Here is a 20,335-nt window from a genome sequence, read left to right as displayed (position 1 = left end):
GTGAAGGGGAGGTTGTTCCAGGACCTGGTGGCGAGGTAGTAGATGGAGCGTCCTCCACATTGGCTGTGGTAAATGCGGGGGATGAGGGCCAAAGCGAGGGTGGAGGATCAGTGATTCCTATTCTTTTGGTGGAATGTTAGGCATAGTTGTTGTAAATGGGTCCAGACTTGTGGAGGGCTTTGTAGGCATGAGTGAAGAGTTTGAAGAGGCATCTTTCCTGGATGGGCAGCCAGTGGAGATCTCAGAGGTGGAGGGTGATGCTGGTCCTTCTGGTGAGGTCAAGGATGAGTCATGCAGCTGAGTTCTGGATTGTCTGGAGGAGGTTCAGGAGTTTTTGGGTGGTTCCGGCATAGACTGTGTTACCATAGTCGAGTCACTAGCGATGAGGACCTGAGTGACTGTCTTCCTCAAAGAGACGGGGATCCATCAGACAATCTTGCGGAACATGTGGAGGGTGAAGAGGCAGGAGGAGGAGACAGCATTAATCTGTTGCCTCATGGTCAGGTGGGAGTCTAGGATGATTCAGTGGTTATGTGCTTGGCTGATGGGGATGGGGAGGGGCAGAGTGCGGCAGGCCACCATGTGGCGTCCCATGGGGAGGGCTTCTTTCAGAAGATAATGGCCTCTGTCTTATTTGAGTTGAGCTTGAGGCAGATAGTCTTATCCAGGTGGCAATGTTTGTCATTGTGTGTTTGAAGTTGGCCTTTGTGGAGCCGGTGTCTTCTGTGAGGGATAGGATGATCTGGTTGTCGTCGTTGTAGGGGATGATGTTGAGTCTGTGGGAGTGGGCAATGTTTGTCAGAGGAGTCATGTAGGTGGTTGAAGAGGGTGGGGCTGAGGGAGGATCCTTGGGGTATGCTGCATAGGATGTCTTTGGGTTCAAAGGAGAAGGGTGACTAGTAGATCCTCTGGGTTTGGCCGTAGAGGATGGAAGAGATCCAGTGGAGTGTGTTGGCCCTGGATGCCGATGTGGTAAAGTCCAGTGATAACAGTGTAGTGGAAGACGGTGTCAAAGGCTGCTGAAAGGTTGAGAAGGATGAGGGCTGCTGTTCTGCCTTGGTTGAGAAGGCATCTGATGTCATACGTTATTGCGATCAGGGCGGTCTCAGTGCTGTGGTTTGGTTGGAAGCCGGATTGGGAAGGGTCGAGCAGGCTGTTGGTCTCGAGGTAGTCCATGAGCTGACGGTTGATCACTTTTTCCAAAACTTTGGTGGGGAAAGGGAGAAGCGAGATCGAGCAGTAGTTTTTGAGTTTGCTGGGGTTGGCAGAGTGTTTCTTCAGGGGGGGCTTGACCTCTGGGAACTGCCAGAAGTTTGATACACTGGATGTGGAGATGGAAGTATTGAGAAGCTCGATGATGGGCCCGCAATGACTTCTCTTCCTTGTTTGTAGTTGTGGTGCGGACAGGGGTTGGTGGGAGATCCGGAGTATATGGAGTTCACAATAGAGCTGGTGTCACCCGTGGAGAGATGATTCCAGCCGGTGGTCCTGGGGTGCTGGAAGGGACAGGAAGGGTGTGGAAGTGGTTGAGGCCGGTGGATTGGGGGTCAAAGTTGCAATAGATGTCGGTGCTTTTTCAGTGAAAGTAGTCTTCCAGGTCGTCGCAGCTGGCTTGGGAGGCGCAGATCATCTTCTCAGTGGAGATGGGGCAGGAAAATTTTCTGACTATGCTGAACAGTCAATTCCTTGGTGTGGTTGGCGCTTTCCGTAATGTGGGTGTTGAGGGTATGTTTCTTGGTCTCTCTGAGATGGTAGTTGTGGAGGGCGGATCTGGAGGAGTAGAGGTTGGTGGAGGTCTTGTTGGAACGCCAATGTCGCTCTTGTTTCTTGCAGTGTTGCTTGAAAGTCAGTACCTTTGGAGTGAACCAGCTGGCCTGTTTGAAAGGTCTGTTGTTGATGGTGTTCTTCAGGGGGCAATGGTGTCGGCAGCCGAGGCGATCCAATTGGAGAAGTCGTGTTGGAAGGAGTCCGAGGGGGCAGGTCTTGTTACTTTTAGGGCAGTGGTTCAGACGGGTTCTGTGGCCCTGCCCCAATTTCAGCGAGAGTGGGTCGGGTGTCTCGTAGGAGGATCTTGTGGACTGTCGATAGTGAAGTGGATGATGCTGTGGTCTGTCCTGGTCAATTTAGTGGTGTGGGAGAATTTAGCTCTATCGTAGGTGGAGCAGGTGGGGTCAAGGGTGTGACCGACTGTGCGTGGGGTTGGTGACCAGTTGAGAAAGGCCAATGATTCTCTTATTTTCAAGGAGTGTGGTGTACTTGGAGTCATTGGGGTCTTCTGGGAGGAAGTTCAAGTCGCCCAGGAACAAATAGTGGTCGGAGTCAATGGTCAGGGGGGCTATGAAGTCCGGGATGGAGTTGCAAAAGCTGGGGTGGGGCCGGGAGGTCTGTAGGCGAGGATTTCTCGGATGGTGGTGTTGACGTCGTGTTTGATCTGGAAGCTGAGGTGTTCCATGATGTGTGTTGTGTCGTTGGCAGTGATGTTGAGGGAGTTCTGGTGGATGATGGCGATGCCTCCGCCTGGTGATTCATCAATTATCCAGGGGGACTTGTGGTGACGATGTATGGTGCTGAAGCAGGTGTGAGCCATATTTCTGTTATGAACAGGACATCGGGGGCGAGGGAGGTTATGGTGTCCCTGAGTTCCGTGGGGTGCTTGCAGAGTGATCTGATGTTGAGCAGAGTGCACTGGAGTGGAGGCATGTGGCTAGGTGTCTGATGGGTGGTGGTCGTGGGGATACTCATGTCGCAGATGAAGCAGCAGTGGCGGCAGATGAAGGGTCCTCTAGTGGAGCGTGGTGTGGCAGTTTGTGTCCGTGGGATTCTGTACGAGGTTGTGATTTCATCGGAGGAGTATCGGTGGGCTGTAGAGGTGGGGTGTAGATTATGGGGTTCTGGCGCTGTTGCTGTCCAGGCACGGACACGCACAGACAGGCTTGCTTTTGGTGAGCCAATGGGGCGTCCAAGCTGCGACCTGTATTAGGTAGCCCTGTCAGGTGGGTTGGTCAGTTTGGGTGGAGGGAGGGCAGGCAGCAGTGAGGAACCAAAATGAGTCTGTTGGCCGCAGAGAGGGGGTGCGGCCGACCGGAGGGGGTAATAAGATTAAAACTGGATAAAAAATAAGCTGGTGACAGAGGGAAAAGAGGAAAAAGAATAAAGAAAATCAGGGCAAATCAGGGCACAGCTGAGGAAAAGATGCCTTGGCCAGCGAGGGACCAAGGCAGCAGGAGGCTGACATAAGACTCAACCCTCTGTGCAGTGAGGTAGGAGGACCGGGAGCGGTTCCTCTGTACCGCTGCAGCAGAGAGGGAGTGGCGACCTCTACCAAGGAGGTAAAGGTCAGATGAATATTCAAAGCCAGGAAATAACTATACTTCTTTTCTACTGCAGCTTAGCATACTGAAACTGCTCCTCCAAATATTTAAGTTACCACATGCACCTGAGCAGAGGGTCAATGTCTTAATAAACCTAGTTTGTTTTTTTATTAAAATGATTTAAACCTTTTCTGGCAAATTAGGAGGTGATGATAATAAAAATAACAGAACTAAAACTATCAGTGAATCTGATGCTAGCCATGACTTAGTTTAGAAACAAATTGGTGAAAAGCATGAAGTCAGACATTCTGGACTTCCCATGTTCCCAGATTACTTCCTATCAGGGGACCCTCCCACACAATCTCTCTACCCCAAGACTGCCACTAAATCCTGTCAAGACCAGTGCAGGAGTCACTCCTCGCCCATGCTGGCTACCTGTTGTACCCATGTTCTTTTTCTTTCGACTTAGCTGGCATCTTCATGGCTCAGATGATGAGGGACAGAGTTCACTCGTGTGGACATAAAAGGACCCTGCCAGAGATCAACATGAAATGTCCTCATTTCTAACATTACTAGAGCACACATGCTGCTTCAGTTCCTGCATGTTTCCAAGGGCATCAATCTCCAACTCTCCCTACACCTGGAAATCCTCCCTCAACCTGAATTGAGAAGAGCCACTGTAATACCATACCTAGGCTAATCATCTAAACTAGTCTTCATCAGAAAAGTATTGGCAAGTTACAAAAGGTAAATAGCCAGACAGCCAAAATGTGCCTAGTCTACCATAAATGTGACTTCTTCAAATTAAACCTGGAAGCACTCCGGGCCTATCAGTAGAAGTTATGATTAAATGTAATGTTCTTTCTACCATCCTTAAAAGTTACTGCTCAAGGACCGAGAATAACCAAAGAATCTGGTGCCACGCTACACTCCAGTCACAAACCTCAGCTGAGCATCCACCTGTCTAATCAAGCCACAATCATTCAAGACGATGAAGCATAGAGGGAGATTCCTGGAAGGATAGGCAGAAGATTGTGGAACACCTGTAGACCTTCCTTGAGATCCGAACCAAACTACAGCCCATTGAGGAAATTCTTGGAACAGAATTATTGATCAGCATTGCTAAATTCTAGCTAGGCTGGTGTAATCTTTAATGTACAGCTCTAATAAATGGCAGGACTGTTGTACATAACACTATATCAAAAACAAGTTATCCTTACAGGCTACATTCAAATGAAACAGCATGGTTTATGAAAGGGTAAGCTCTGTGAGAGAAGTCTTGACTTAATACCTTGTAAAACTGATCCTACTGAACAAGTAACAGTGGGGATTTCAAGGTGTTTGCACAATGGTCAATGGATTTATGTTGACTTTCATTTCAGAATCGGAAGAAAGACAAATCAGAAACTAAAGGACTGTACATCAACTCATAAAAGTAATGAATAAATTAATGCCAAAGACACATCAAAATCTTCTAATTTATTGGGTTGGTATGTTAAAGAGGCAACACAATGGTTGAGCTCCAAAGTCTGTAAAAACGGATTCAGGGCATTTAGGTGCGAATACAAGCTTTGTGCATATCGATATATGCATGCAGTACATTTTAGGTATGACCTAGAGTCAGCATAAGTTGTTTGGCCAGCCTCATGTATAAACAAATCCTAGATGAAAAATATACACACAAATCGTAGCAATCCCTCTGTACACGTCTGAACCCCAATCTCTGAATTGTGTTGTCCCTAATACTGAATATTTTTTCTCGTTTTATTCAATATCTACAATCACCCTATGGCCCAACTGTCGACCCAGTGGGAGAGAAATGTTATATGCATGCAGAAGAAACACAGTTGATCTTTGGGTTCATAAAGGACCAATCTAATAATTCTTTCCTAGCTCAGAGTCTGCTTTGTATATGCTGATGGATATTACAGAACTACCTGAAATTAAATCCAGTGAATACTAAGCTGCTGATTTTCCCCGAGGGCACAGGGTGTAGGAAACTGGCTCTACAAATACTACACCAAACTGAGGTATAGTGTGTATAGAGTCCAGATGACCGCAGAGGTTACAGTTAGATAGCACATTACTCTCTATTTGTGGTAGAGTGGTCGAGCAGTAAGGCAGTATCAGAGGACAGTATTAAGCAGTTGGTGTACACCCTCAGCCGGCAAGTGAATTCACACACTCAAGGACTGAACTCTAGGCCAATTGTTTTTGTATAAAAAAAACTTTTCTTTTTAAAACCAAGCAAGCCTGGCACAGGTAAGCATTAAGTACTTTACAGTAATAAGTTGCTGATTGTAGTACAGTTTGAAAATGCAATAGGAATTGTACTTTGTTTGATTTACAGGGGATGCAGTAGGTTGTAATCCTTAGCAAATACAGTACATTGAAATTAATAGGCTTTTTCAGTAAATTACAGGTAAGTTACTTTTTACGTTACTTTTCTAACTCAGTGCTGGATACCTAGATTCAGCACTGGGACATTTCCTGCAAACAGGTAAGTAAATGCGTTTTGGTTATTCGTGCGATTTTTAAAAAATATTTGTAGATTTCAAAACTCCACACTTAGAAACTTTTTGGGAGAAAAATTGTCAATGTTTTCCTATGGAGGAAAAACAGGTAATCGGTTCAAAGGTAAGTTATCGACTGTGGGAGTTAAGGTCTGGGGTTAAAATCAGGGGTCCCCCAGGGTCAGTGATGCACTCTTGTTACACCATCAGCAGCACTAGGGCGGCCGGGTGCAGAGTGTTGAGACCCAGTGTCTATTATAAGCAGGGGCGGCTCTCCCTGAAGAATGGAATTCACTTATTGCCCGATAGATTATTAACAAAACTTAGGGGCGAGGGCTTGCTGAATTCACAAATAAACCAAGGAAGTCAAATAACGCCCCACTATTGGTAAAGCCGGTTAAGCAGGGGAGCCATCATGTGTGCATGTTCGCACTTTTAAATACCCGTTCACTACAAAGGCACTGCCTTGAGGTCTTCTCACTCCTTCAAGAAGACAGCTTGGATCTCCTATGTGTCACAGAAACGTAGCTTAATGAGTCGGCTATGCCGGATCTGGTTGCAGCGATGCCCCCTAACTTCGCTGCTATTCATTTCAACCGACCTAATGATAGGAGGGCTGGGGGGGTATAGCTTTCCTCTTTAATAATACACTGAAAACTGAAACTCTTTGCTCTGAAAGTATAGAAGGCGCTGATGTATTAGGAGTGAAATTCTGCTCCCCTACAGACTGTGCTGTGTTTCTCTTAGTATACCGCCCACCACTTACCCCAACTAGGTTTATGGGGCCCTTCCTGGAACTAGTTCATGATCTCCGTACACGTTACCAAGGAATGATGGTACTCGGAGATTTCAATTTTCACTGGGAAACAATCCCAAAGGATGGTCAGGCAAAGCAGTTAGAAGAGGTTTTAACCTCTGTAGGACTCAGCCAAATGGTGGGTGGGTCTACTCATGAGAAAGGTCACATATTAGATCTGGTCTGGTCTTCCTGCCCGCTGATTGGCCCTATAGTTATCTCTCCGTGCTCCTGGTCGGATCACTATCTTATTGCCGGCCAATATCCCCTTTCTACAAAAAAGATCACCGCCATGCCTGAATGGAAAACACTGTGCAGTTGGAAGCAGGTCAATGCGACTAACCTGACAGCTATCCTACTGCATGCAGATAATACCTCACTCGGTAAGGATAGTCTGGAGTCGGAGTGCGCCACCCAATTGTCCAAACTCAGGGAAGCCATTGAGGTTGCGGCACCGGCCCGCAAGATCAGACTGGTAGACAAGGGTAAGGGATCACCTTGGTTCAACTCCGCACTGAGGGAATTAAAACAAGCACTTTGTCAGTGTGAGAGAGCATGGCGCAAATCCCAAGAACCCAGTGCCCACTCTGCCTATGTACTGAAGTTTGCCGCCTACAAAAAAGCCATCCAATTACGGAAGGCCGAATTCTATGAGGCTGCCATCGCACAGGCCGCTAACCCTCAGAAAGAGGTCTTCAGGATCCTAAACGAGTTAAGGAAGGTTAGGTTGCAAGAAACTACTTTCAGTCAAAAGGGCTGCCATGATTTCCAATCTTTTTTTCTGGTTAAGATAAAATATCTGATGACAGAAATCCATCACATCCCTACCCTGCACTGCTCATTAGAACCCCTTTACCACTCCCCTAGGCCAACAAATGTATTGACTACCCTGCCCTTACTCACCATGGAGCTTCTGTCCATCTTAGTGGGACGTGTGAAATCAGGCTCCCCAGCTGACCCATGCCCCCCTAAAATCTTTAAAATGGCTTGGCCGGGCATCGAAGACAAAGTGCTCTCCCTTTTGAATCGCTCCTTAGAAACAGGGCTTGTTCCGTCTGATTTTAAGGAAGCATGGGTGATCCCACTCTTAAGGAAACCAGGTGCCGATCCTAAAAATCGTAAGAATTTCAGGCCAATCTCCCAGTTGCCTTTTTTGGCTAAAATCCTTGAACAACATGTACTACACTCACTCATCACCTGGAGTCTAACCATCTTCTCGAGTCTAATCAGGCTGGGTTTAGAGCCTATCACAGTATGGAAATGGTCATGCTTTCCGTACTGGACGATTTGAGACTTAAGGCTGACAATAAAGTGCCGTGTGCTCTGGTACTACTGGACCTATCCGCGGCGTTTGATACTGTTGATCATGGCCAATTACTATCACGGATCAGGGATCTAGGGACCCAGGGCACGGCTCTGGCCTGGCTGACCTCATTTCTTGAGGACCGCTCCCAGCGAGTCCAACTAGCAGATTTGGTGTCCCATCCACCTATGCTGGTATGCGGAGTGTCTCAGGGTTCAGCTTTATCTCCTCTGCTTTTTAATGCCTAAGTACAGCCATTGATTGCAGCACTGAACCAGTTGGATTGCAGGGTTTATAACTATGCCGACGAGACTCAAATTATAATCCAGATTGACCATACACCTAGGGCTTACCTGAGAATGCAAGATATTCTCAAGTTCACCATCAACTGGATGTCGGCCAATTCGCTAAAAATCAACCCTGATAAAACGGAAGTCCTAACGGTCACCACAGTCTCCAACCCTTGGAATGATCTGTTCTGGCCTTCAGAACTGGGGCCCTTTCCCGAATCTGCCGTGGCCGTAATAAGCCTTGGTATCAAGATTGATGACTTGCTATTCATGTCACAGCAAGTGTCGGCTGTGGTCGGAACAACTGTGGGCCTAATGCGTCAGCTTCGGAAACTGTCTCCACTGTTGTCCTTTGCCACCCTTAGACTGGCAGTTTCAGCCCTGATTCTGTCGCGTCTCGATTATGGTAACTCTTTATATCATGGCCTACTAAAGAACCTTCTGGCCAAGTGGTAATGAATGACGCCGCAAGATTAATCTTTAAAAAACCTAGACATGCACATGCAACGCCCTTACTGCAGGACCTACATTGGCTTCCGATCATACAGAGAACTACATTTAAAAGTCTCTGTATTGCGCATAAGGCCGTTCATGGCATAGCCCCCAGCTACATTAAGGACCGACTGACCAATTACATCCCAAGTAGGGCTCTCCGGTCGGCTGGTGCCTGCTACCTGGCCTGCCCCCGGTTTAATCGTTCGTCCCGGGTGGTAGAGCTTTCTCGACCATAGTCCCCCAGGCATGGAACGCCTCCTTGTCAAACTACGTAAGGAACCGAATCTCCTTCAATTCAGGAAGAATTTGAAAACTGTACTGTTTTTAGAGGCATGGGGATCACTCTGAGCAGGTCTCTTCGTTCTCGACTAGTATTGGATGTCCGTTGATATCGCTTAGAGACCCCTGGGTGATAAAGCGCTTTATACATTTATATTAACATAACATAACATACTGGATTATTGAACTTTCATAAGGACTACTCTACAGAGAACTATTCTATCCCTTCGTCTTCCCCTTACCCTCTCTATTACCTTATTGCATGATTTTAGAACTCTTCCTTCCATTACACGTCCACAACGTCGCCTTTTACACACCGCACTCTCTACTGCTAAAATATGTATCTTAAGACATTGGCAATCTTCTAACACTCCCTCAAATGAAGAATGGCTTGTACCAATTTTTCAAACAGCATCTCATGAACATATTATATACCGACTTCAAGATCAAGAGGAATCCCTTTCTTCAAGACCCCTAAGCACCCTTTTCCTCCTCTCATATATTATCTTTACACTCTACCTCTTTATATTAGGACAAGGAGTCTATAGCTATATCTATCCCTATATCTATAGCTGTACACACATACATATATATGTATATATATCTATAGATAGATATATATATATATCTATATATACATATAGATATATATATATATCCCATCATAAATCTATATTTATCTAAATTCTACTTATTTGTATACTTATATTAGTATCCATCTATGTATTCCTCTACCTTGTTAAACCTATTCATTTATTTTTACACTTACTTTTCCTTTCCCCACTTATGTGTATGTACATAGTCCCTTATTTATCCATTTATTTAAATTCCGTTTTCTGACAATCTCTCTCATATCTTTCAATTTTTCCCTCACTTTATACATTCTGTATTTCTTGGATAAATTTTTACCTTCCAGTTTTTATTTCTTTATATGTATAATTATCTAAATTGTACTTGTATATTGAAATATGTAAATGTATTACCTTGTTATACCTTGTTCTCTTTCTTAACACCTTCTTTATATCATATAAGATCCCTTATGTATTTTTTTTTAACTATCTCTGTTGTCTGTGATAATATTTTATATGCTTGAAATGTTAACCGATAATCCTATGTACTCATATTTATGTATTCATTACAAGTTTTCTCAATAAAGAATTATGAAACAAAAAAAAAGCACACTGCCAATTTCCTATCACACAGATTTACAACATGACCCAGAAATGTGTATAGCACAGGAGACAGACATTTTGGAGGGAAGACTATTTAAACATCAAAACACACAAGATGATGGACGGAATGTTGCACATTGGCAAAACATTCACCCCCAGTCACAGATCTGGGTTTAATCCATCGTTATTTTGCTCACCACACCACCCCAGTTCAGACATGGCCATATGCACATCAGTCTTTTCCCTGTGCCTCATGGGAACAGTCCAGCCCAAACTGCCAAGCCATGTCTTCCCTGGACCGGAATCAAGCATCCTAGGACCGGTTTCTGGCTATCAGCCGTCATCAGCCAGGATAGCTTGACTCCAGTGGCATAGTGAGCACAGGACCCACGTCTGGGCATACCCTTCCCACATTGGCCGAACAGCAAAACACACAAGATGATGGACGAAATGTTGCACATTGGCAAAACATTCACCCCCAGTCACAGATTTGGGTTTAATCCATCGTTATATTGCTCACCACGCTACTCCAGTTCAGACATGGCCATATGCAAATCAGTATTGACCCTGTGCCTCATGGGAACAGTCCAGCCCGAACTGCAAAGCCATGTCTTCCCTGGAACGGAATCAAGCATCCTAGGACTGGTTTCTGGCTATCATCAGGGTCAAGACTGATTTGCATATGGCCATATCTGAACTGGGGTGGCGTGCTGAGCAAAATAACAAAGGATTAAACCCAGATCTGTGACTGGGGTGAATGTTTTGCCAATGTGCAACATTCCGTCCATCACCTTGTGTGTTTAGACTATTTAAACATACCCTGCTCTCTGGCACAAGATTGCAGTTTGATTGCTTTCAGGCACAGACGTTTATGTCTCAGCAACAGACAGGTTTAGAGGTCTATTGGCAGACCTATTGTTTCCAATACATATAATTTTTTTTAAATGTTTTTATTGGTATCTACAGGTTACAAATATTAACAAAACATATAGACTTGACGTTCTTTGAAGGGTCTTCGCGTCGGGCATTTGTCCTGAGTTTACCGGTTCGATTTTGTTTGCCCGGATGGACTGGTTCCCAAGTAACATTTATTATCGCCGTCGGTTGATTCTTAGTTATAACATAAAACATGGAGTGGTGGTGGTTTGTTTGTGACAGAAAAAAAAACCCGACCCCCTTAGAAGTTTGGTTATTCTTAGTCTATGGTGGTTTGAAGGAGTTTGTCAGATTATCTAGTTTAGATCACATCTCTCTGTTGGGGTGTCTCCCTGGTGTGTTTCTGAGAGTGGAGTAGTCTGCTCCTCTGAGGAAGATCACCCAGTTCAGCCACCCTTTAAATGTGGCCTTTGTTGTATCCTTCCAGTTCGTGAGTACTATTTTTGCTGCTGAAGTGAGGAGGAAGTCAAGGAGATTTTTGTCTTCGTGTGTGAAGATGCCTGGTGAGATACGTGCTGTGATGATTGTGGCGAATGTTTGCCTAAGGCTGCAGCCTAGCGCCCTGTTTGTGAAGTCTAGCACCGGTTTCCAGAATTTTTTGACTTTTGTGCAACTGAAGATGAGGTGTTCTACGTCCCCCCTCTCGATTCCGCAGTTCCAGCAGGTGTCGGTGTCCTTTAGACCCATAGAGGCTAGGCGTGCTGGTGTCCAGTGAGCTTGGTGGAGTAGCCAAAATGTGGTCTGAGCTAGTACTGGGTATATCATGTTTTTGGATGGGGATGCCCACAGTGTTTGTAGTTCATGTTCTGCAAGTGTGTGGTTTGTCTGGGTTTCCCAGTAGGCCGTTTTTTTGGCGTTAAGTTTGGATGTGACGGGACGGAGTAGTTTGTATAGAAGTGAGACTTGGTGTCCTGTCTTGTTTATGTTATCCATAAACTGGAAGATGGACAGGATTTGCCTGTGTAGTTTCGATTTTGTTACGGCTGTTTTGATAGCTAGGAAATTGTAGAGTTCTATATCCGGGAGGTTATGATTTTTTTTCAGATTGTTGAAAGTGTATGACTTTACTTCCGTTTCCAGTTGTGCTGGGAACTGAATTCCTACCTTCTTCCATGTGTTCATGTCTAGTGTTTTCAGCCTGTATTTAATCTTGGGGTTAGACCAGATTGTCTCCCACAGCGAGTTTTTGATGCTAATTTCTAGATTGCGGTCTACCTTCAGGAGCGCCTGTTTCGTGATCTTTAGGATCGGGTTGTTGTTGAGTGCTTGTTTGTTGGATGTTAGCAATGTGAGTGGTTCGGTGTCATTCAGCATGGCTTTCTCCATGGCTAGCCAAGTTGGCGTGTATTTTTGTGCAGGAAGTAGCTAGTGCATCCGTTGTCTGGCTATGAATGCTAGTTGAAACGTTCTCAAATCCGCTATGTTGAGCCCGCCCATTGTTTTCCCCAGCCTCAGCTTACGGAGATCTATTCTAGCTCTTTTCCCTCTCCATATAAATTTGTTGATCATCTGGTCTATTTTCTTCTGGAAGTCATCTGTCAGGGGCAGGGGAAGCATGTCTGCCAAGTAGTTAATTATAGGCGTTACCATCATTTTGATGGTGTCTATTCTACCCCAGAATGTGATGAACTTGGGCGACCACGTATCTAGTAGATCTTTTATCTTTCCCAGCGTGAGCCTCTCGTTCAGTTCTAGGGTGCCTCTTAGGCTTCTTTTAAAATGGATGCCCAGATACTTGACGGCCTTTGGTTGCCACGCTAGGCCTGAGTCTCCTATTACCTCCCTTGTTGTGTGTATGTTGAGTGGCATGCATTCAGATGTCTTTATTAAGTTTGTAGCTTGAATGCTTGGTATATGTATCAATTGTACGCATGAGTGCTGGTATAGAGTGATAAGGCCGATAAGACACTCCGCGAAGTGGAACTCTTGCGACCCGGTCACCCTGAGTTGCAGGAGAGGGTTAACGTGGCGAAAGAAGCGGTAGCGGTGGAAACAGAGAGCTTGCGCAGCTACGTCTATAAGGCGTACGCAGCGCGGACCCACATGGATGGCGACAAGGCAGGGACCTTATTGGCTTGGCTTGCTAATCCTGTGAAAAGGGGCTCCCCCATAGTGACCATGCATACAATGGGAGGAGAAGAGGTCTATACTCAGGATGAGATATTACAGTGTTTTGTCAGGTATTATGAGAACTTATACAAAAGTAAGTTAGTGGCCGGCACCCCGGCCATGGATATCTTCCTGGAAGGGCTCTGCTTCCCAGGACTAGATCACGAACAGGCGAAGGCTATGGGTAAAGCCATAGAGTTAGGTGAAATACGAAGCGCCATAAAACGCATGGCACGCAATAAAACCCCGGGTCTGGATGGGTTACCCGTTGAATTTTACGGAGCATACGCTGACCTTCTAGCGCCAAGACTACTGGAGGTTTATAGAGAGGCAAACCAATTGGGCGATTGCCACGTTCTATGCGAGAAGCCTTGGTGGTACCGTTATTAAAACCAGGGAGAGAGAGCGGAGATGTAGCATCATATAGACCACTATCGATGCTAACCACTGATTATAAAATATTAAGTAGCATCCTAGCATCTCGACTCCTACTGTACATGACCACATTGATCCACAAGGACCAAGCTGGCTTCATTGCGACGCGACACACGACTACGAACATACGACGATTGATGCGGTTGCTTGAGGGGGAACATTTGGAGGCTCAACAACCAATGATATTGTCGATAGACCTAGAGAAAGCGTTCAACAGCCTTGAATGGGACTATCTTTATAAGGTGATGGGACGCTTCGAAGTGGGGGAAGATTACCTGAAGTGGACGGCGGCGTTATACACCTCGGCGGTAGCCAGAGTGCGAATGGCCACGCTAATATCGCTTCAATACCCGGTTGAAAGAGGCACGAGACAGGGATGTTCACTATCTCCGTTGCTGTTTGCATTGGCATTGGAATCTCTCGCGCTGTCAATCAGATCGGGAGACCACTATGGGGGACTGCGAAGTGGGGGTGATCAACAGTATATTTCATTATATGCAGATGACCTCCTACTTTTTCTCGAGGACGCCGGCGAAGCACTAATGGGAGCTGAAAATTTACTCACGAGCTTCGGCGAAATATCTGGCTTGAAAGTGAACTGGTCTAAAACGTGCTTGTTCCCGGTGAGACGTGGAGAGACCCAAGCCTCTGTGAACCGGGAGCTTAGATGGGAGCCCACCTCTATGAAATACCTAGGCGTATATATCTACCATACGGCGGCGGACTTGCTGGAGGGCAATATTGGCCATGGTTTAAGAGCAATGAAGGGCAGTATGGCATTCTGGGCTACTCTTCCGTTGTCACTAGCGGGCCGGATAGCACTACTGAAGATGGTGGCGCTTCCAAGGCTCTTGTACTGTTTTAGAACACTGCCGTTATGCATACCTGCCACTACCTTCAAACTCCTTAAGTCAATGATAGTGTCCTTCCTTTGGGGGACAGGACGCCGACGTGTTGCAAAAACAACGTTGGTTAGAACTAAAACGGAGGGTGGATTGGCGGTACCGGACTTTGAGTTATACTACTTGGCAGCTCAACTTCAGATTTATACACAGGAAATAGCGCGCGAATTCCGGGGACCGGAGCATGAAAGGGGCCAAGGTGTGCCTCGCCATGTCCTCTCTTTCATAGCATTACAACAGAGGCTAGACCTCAAGGAGTTGACACAAGAAGAAAGGACGATCAGATTATGCTGGAACCGAACACAGCGTAGAGCGGGCGTCCTTCATCCGTATGCCCCTGAAATCCCCATAGGGATGCTAACGGCGCTGCCGCACGGTGGCGACTGGTCGCAGCTACAAGAATGGGAAGAGGCAGGAGTCCTGGTGGTGGGGGACCTATACGAAGATGGAACGTTGTTACCGATACCCGACGCTTTCAGAAAGGTTCGACCTGCCAAGAGGGGGCTTTCTGCTGCATGCAGCACTGACACGAGCTATACAGAAGCAATGGAGGGGAGGGCTGACGGAACCAAGAACAACAATGGTTTGCCAATATGCTATGATGGCGGCGGGAACTTTTAGGGCAGTCACGTGCCTCTACTCCAGAATGATTAATGAAGGACTACCACCTCTGGAGACGTTGAAGGGGAAGTGGGAAATAGACATAGGGAAGGAAATTCCCGAGGCGCCATGGGCGCAGATAGTGCGGAGGGCCTGGAAGAGCACACGGAACGCAAGATTCCAGTTAGTACATTTCTATATCCTCCACCGAGCGTATTTGACACCAGGGAAGATCAAGAAATACTTTGACATAGAATCCGCAGCGTGCCCCAGATGTGCGAAAATCGGTGCAGAATTAGATCATATGCTCTGGACATGTCCGATATTGAAGCTATACTGGAAGGAAGTGGGAGACGCTCTAAATGCGGTAACAGACAGGGGCTTGGAATTTGATATGGCCGTGGGTGTCCTGCATTGGTTTTCTCATACTCCCCGGGACAAGGTAACAAGTAAATTCATTGACATGGGGCTTATACTAGCAAAGCGCGAGATCACAAAACATTGGTAGGTGACAGTGGGACCCAGTGGCGCTAGATGGAAAAACGAGTTCCTCAAGTGGGCTAGGGCTGAAATCGACTTGCGCATAGACAACGCAATGAGAAGGCACTAGAAATGGCTCAGGCGTGGGATGCACTGGCGCAATCACTGCGCGATTATGGGACACAAGAAGATGAAACGGAATAGTGCCCAGATTGGTGACTATCCCCGAGACATGACAGGTACATCACATGGAACACTACTTGATCATTCCTGTGCACACAGATTGTAACGACTAGCACTACATGCAGGCATCGATGATGGGGCTTCGGGGTGGTGGGTGGGAACAAGGGAGATTTCATTAGTAAAATATGGCAGGCATGTTGGGATCCACCTTTAAGGGGGTTTATAAACAGAATCTGGATTGAAACCTAGCTCACTACTGAGTATGTACATGGGGGGGGCTGTATCATGAGCTCGGGTAACATGGGAACTGCAATTGATTTTGTATGATGTGTGAAACAAAAACCCAATAAAATTTGTTTAAAAAAAAAAAAATGAGTGCTGGTATAGAGTGGGCTGGGTTGTTCGTTATTATAAGTAGATCGTCCGCGTAGGCGGCGATCTTGGCAGTTGTATTGCTAATTGTTATCCCTGTGATGTCTCTGTTTGCTATGGTGTCTGTGATCAGAGGTTCTAGGGCTAGTAGAAACAGTAGCGGGGATAGTGGACACCCTTGTCTCGTTCCTCTCTCTAGTTCGAACGGGGTCGATGAGCCTCCGTTTATGGCTATTTGCACTTTTGTTTTTTTGCATAGCGCCATGACTTTCTTCGTGTATTTGTCCCCTAAGTTGTACGCTTGCAAGCATTTCTCAAGGAAGTGCCAGGATACTCTGTCAAATGCCTTTTCGGCGTCTAGTGTGATTGCGACAGCTGGGCGCAGTGAGTTTGAAGAATGTTCTATGACTTGGCAAAGGAGTCTCGTGTTGTCGTGCGACATGCGAGATTTCATGTACCCTACTTGCGCATTCCCAATCAACTGGGGTAGTATCTTGTTTAATCTTGTGGCCAGTACTTTAGCGTATATCTTCCAGTCTAGATTAATTAGCGATATGGGGCGGTAGATTTTGGGCCATTGTGGGTCCTTGCCCTCTTTTGGGATGACAATTATGTTGGCTTTGCCATTGTTTCTGTTATTGTCCCATCCTCTGCGCAGTGGTTGAAAGTTTTGGTCAGGACTGGGAGAAGGAGTTCTTTGAATTTAAATGAGAACGACACTCCAGATACCGATCCAAAATGCCCGTGGGAGGCCCTAAAGGCAACCATCAGAGGGAGCCTGATAGAAACCAAAGCCAGAAGAGACAGAGAAGCAAAAACACAGCTAGACAAATTAGAAAAAGAAATAAAACAACTAGAAACGCAACACATAGACAACACCTCGAACTCAGAGCTCCTTCTATCACTTACAGGGAAGAAATACGAATTTAACAGAATCCTCAGTCAGAGGGCAGGAATGTGGATAAGAAAGTACAAACAGATCAACGTCTGCGAAGCGAACAAGGCAGGGAAAACGCTAGCGACATACCTCAAACGCAAGCAGAGAAAACAATGCATACCCACTATCACAGAGTAGCACAAGACACACACCACCCACAAAGAAATCCTACACACATTTAGGGAATTCTACAAAGACCTATACACAAAAGACGACAACATCAACAAGGCTGGCACCACAGACTACCTAAAAAGACTTAACCTGCCCAAGATACTGAAGGAGGAGGGAAAAATACTGGGCCAAGACTTCAAGGAGGCCGAGATAGCAATGGCCATTAACTCACTATCTCTGGTGTTCTTAATTCAATGGTTTTCCTCCCTATTCTTCTGTTTGTTCTGCCTATGAGTATTTCAGTCTAACTATCTAACTGGATGAGTTGTATTCTTCCACTGCTGCGTTTAGGGGACTCTTTTCTGTAGGTATCAGCACTTTGTGGGAGTGCTTGTGTTTCCTTGCTCTCTTCCCATATTAATTTCTTTTTTATTGGGTGATTTTTATTTTTTAAAGATGACCCGGAAGCTGCAATGTGCTACTGAGCTCAACACATTACATTTTTAATTCTCTGCTCCCCATACAGCTTGTTCAATTATTTATTTTTTTCAAAGGCCTCAGGTCCACTTATGACTACTTAGGCTAGTCTTGTTTTTTTCTTAATATTGTAGGACTTGTATTTACAAGAATACCCTATGCACACAACAAAGAAATCTCATACATCGTCTCCATGTAGACACACATATACAAATGAACAAAGCCAACAGAAACAAACCGGATTTTCCTGCAAAATACAAGTAGGGACCAAATGGAATCGTACTCTTTGGTGTATTTCCAAGTGTGGACACTCTTTGGAACACGGCGACCCGGGAGAGGACTGATCATATATTTTTTCGCCACTAAAAAAAATAAAGACTTACAAGGAGTTATCCGCTCCAAGTGACGCGGAGTACCTCGCTCCCGGGCTCACAGCCCTTAGGACAACGCCTTTGGCGCATACTTCTCTATCAAGATTCTCTTTGGCAACGATACCATGGCTTAATCTGGTTTATCCAGTGACGATACACATGACTTGGAAATACACCAAAGAGTACGATTCCATTTGGTCCCTACTCGTATTTTGCAGCTTATTACCTCCAGGATCTTATGCATTAGGTCACGGGCCCTGCCGGGTCGGAATTATCACCGGTGGAGCAACCTCCTTTCTTTTACGCAATTTGAATTTCAGCCCTGAGGATTCGCGGAAACACTTTTCCAAAAGCGATGAAACACGTGTCGGCTGGCTGGTTCTGAAAGAATTAAAGATCTGAACTGTAGCGATACCCTGCAGGAAAATCCTGTTCGTTTCTGTTGGCTTTGTTAATTTGTATATTTGTGTCTACATGGACATGACTGTATGAGATTTCTTTGTTGTGTGCATAGGGTATTCTTGTAAATACTTGTTGGTGTGTCAGTACTTCTCTGACATACTTTTGAGTGGTTAGAGGGTTTCTTCCGCTCACCCAGTTGCACCACTTTATAATTGTTGCACAAACACGTGTTGCGTCCACTGTTGGCAGAGCGCCCAGTTGCTACTCTGAGACTTAAAAAAACTTTTTTTCTTTTGAGCACATTGTAGGACTTGTAGTCTTATTTAACAGTATAAAAGCCAGGACTACAAGTTCCAGAGCTCTAGGAAAAAAACAAGACTGTCTTAACTTGTCACACATAGACCTGCGAAACTAACCAGCTACAAATTGCTACCAGGCTGCTTGGTTCCTTTTTGGCATTGGTGAGCACTTTGTTTTCTTTTTACTTTTATATATTGTTCTAACTAGTGGTCAAAGTGCATTAACAAAAGTATGGGGACTGTGATGCTGCGTACAATGAGGGCGGGTTGAATGAGTGTGTGGGCAGGGTCAAATGCGTGGCTAAAAAAACAAAATATTCCTTTAACTTTTTTCGGTTTTTACCTTCAGGTAATTACATACAAACTAATGCACAGTTTATATCAAAATGAAATGCAAGTTATGTTAATCAGTGGGAAATGCACTATGAAACTTCTATTAATTAATGCACTGCGGGGAACTGTATCTGTAACTAGAGATCCGCAGAACTGAATCCTGATTGGTGCAGCGGAGAATAAATGACTTGTGTATTTTTAGCCCCATGGGGTCCCAGTCTGCAACAGAAAGCACTGTGAATATGTAAGTCATTATTTTAAAATTGCATTACATGCAGTAAAAGACAAGATGCTACAAAATGTGCAAGAAGGTTTAATATAAAAAAGTGCTTCCAAAATAAGGATTTTAGTAATACCCAGACAGTACCTAGCGCACTTTTCTTTGTAACTGTCATTTAAAAGCACACATTTCACAGCTCAGCTGTTAACTCCTTTGCAATACCACTCAAAAAGAATACATCTGTGTCATCAGGAAGCTTCAAGTGATTCCACCAATTAAAGCCAATACCGGCTTCCAAGCACCCTTTACATTTGTAGATTGACTAGTTGCGCACGTTTACATTTCTTTCAGGCAAGCAGGCACTCTAGCAAGAAGGCTTATTCAGCTGTCTGCCCTCCCTCAGTTTCACAGCAAAGGAGACTCCCTGCCTTAAGCTTCAATTGAAGGATTTTGATTGTCGGAATTAACGACCCGGGACGGTTGCCTTTTTACAAAGCAACAGGGGAACTGTTTTTCTTAAATTTAAAAAAGTATGGGCACATCGTGGCCCTGCAATCATGCCCACTTCGACCATTGGTTCTAACATGGTTAAGTGCCATGATAGAATAGTAAATTGTCACAACACGTGCAACTGTGGCCACTTTGGTATTAATTTTCATTATATACCAACAGATCTCTCCACTGCTCTCTTCCTCCTACCATGCCAACTCAGAACCACAACTATACACAAAATCTCAGATTGGACAACCCAATACAATAACCAGCTGAGCAGACCATATCATATAAAATACCAAAAAGAGGCCAGCAGAGCAGTTCAAAGCTACCAGCATACTGAAAGCCATAAACTGTGGGTCTGGCTCTCACACTTCATCATCCAACACACTGCTTCATAATACCACACGGAAACACTTCTCATACAGGATCAAAACAAAGACAACATTCTTGCAACCACACACCCTCCATGATGTAGTGTGCACCCATGTAGGCAAGTGGTTCAGCGCCCTAGAGG

General features: G+C 45.4%; 1 protein-coding gene across 1 annotated transcript in view; it reads right to left on the bottom strand.

Moving 5' to 3' along the window:
* Positions 1-20,335, bottom strand: part of GDPGP1 (GDP-D-glucose phosphorylase 1) — a 33,377-nt gene that overhangs the window by 12,076 nt on the left and 966 nt on the right. The gene's annotated exons all lie outside the window — the stretch shown is intronic.

The sequence above is a fragment of the Lissotriton helveticus genome, chromosome 3_1 (genome assembly GCF_964261635.1).
Source record: "Lissotriton helveticus chromosome 3_1, aLisHel1.1, whole genome shotgun sequence".
NCBI lineage: Eukaryota > Metazoa > Chordata > Amphibia > Caudata > Salamandridae > Lissotriton > Lissotriton helveticus.
This window is presented reverse-complemented; position numbering and strand designations above follow the sequence as displayed.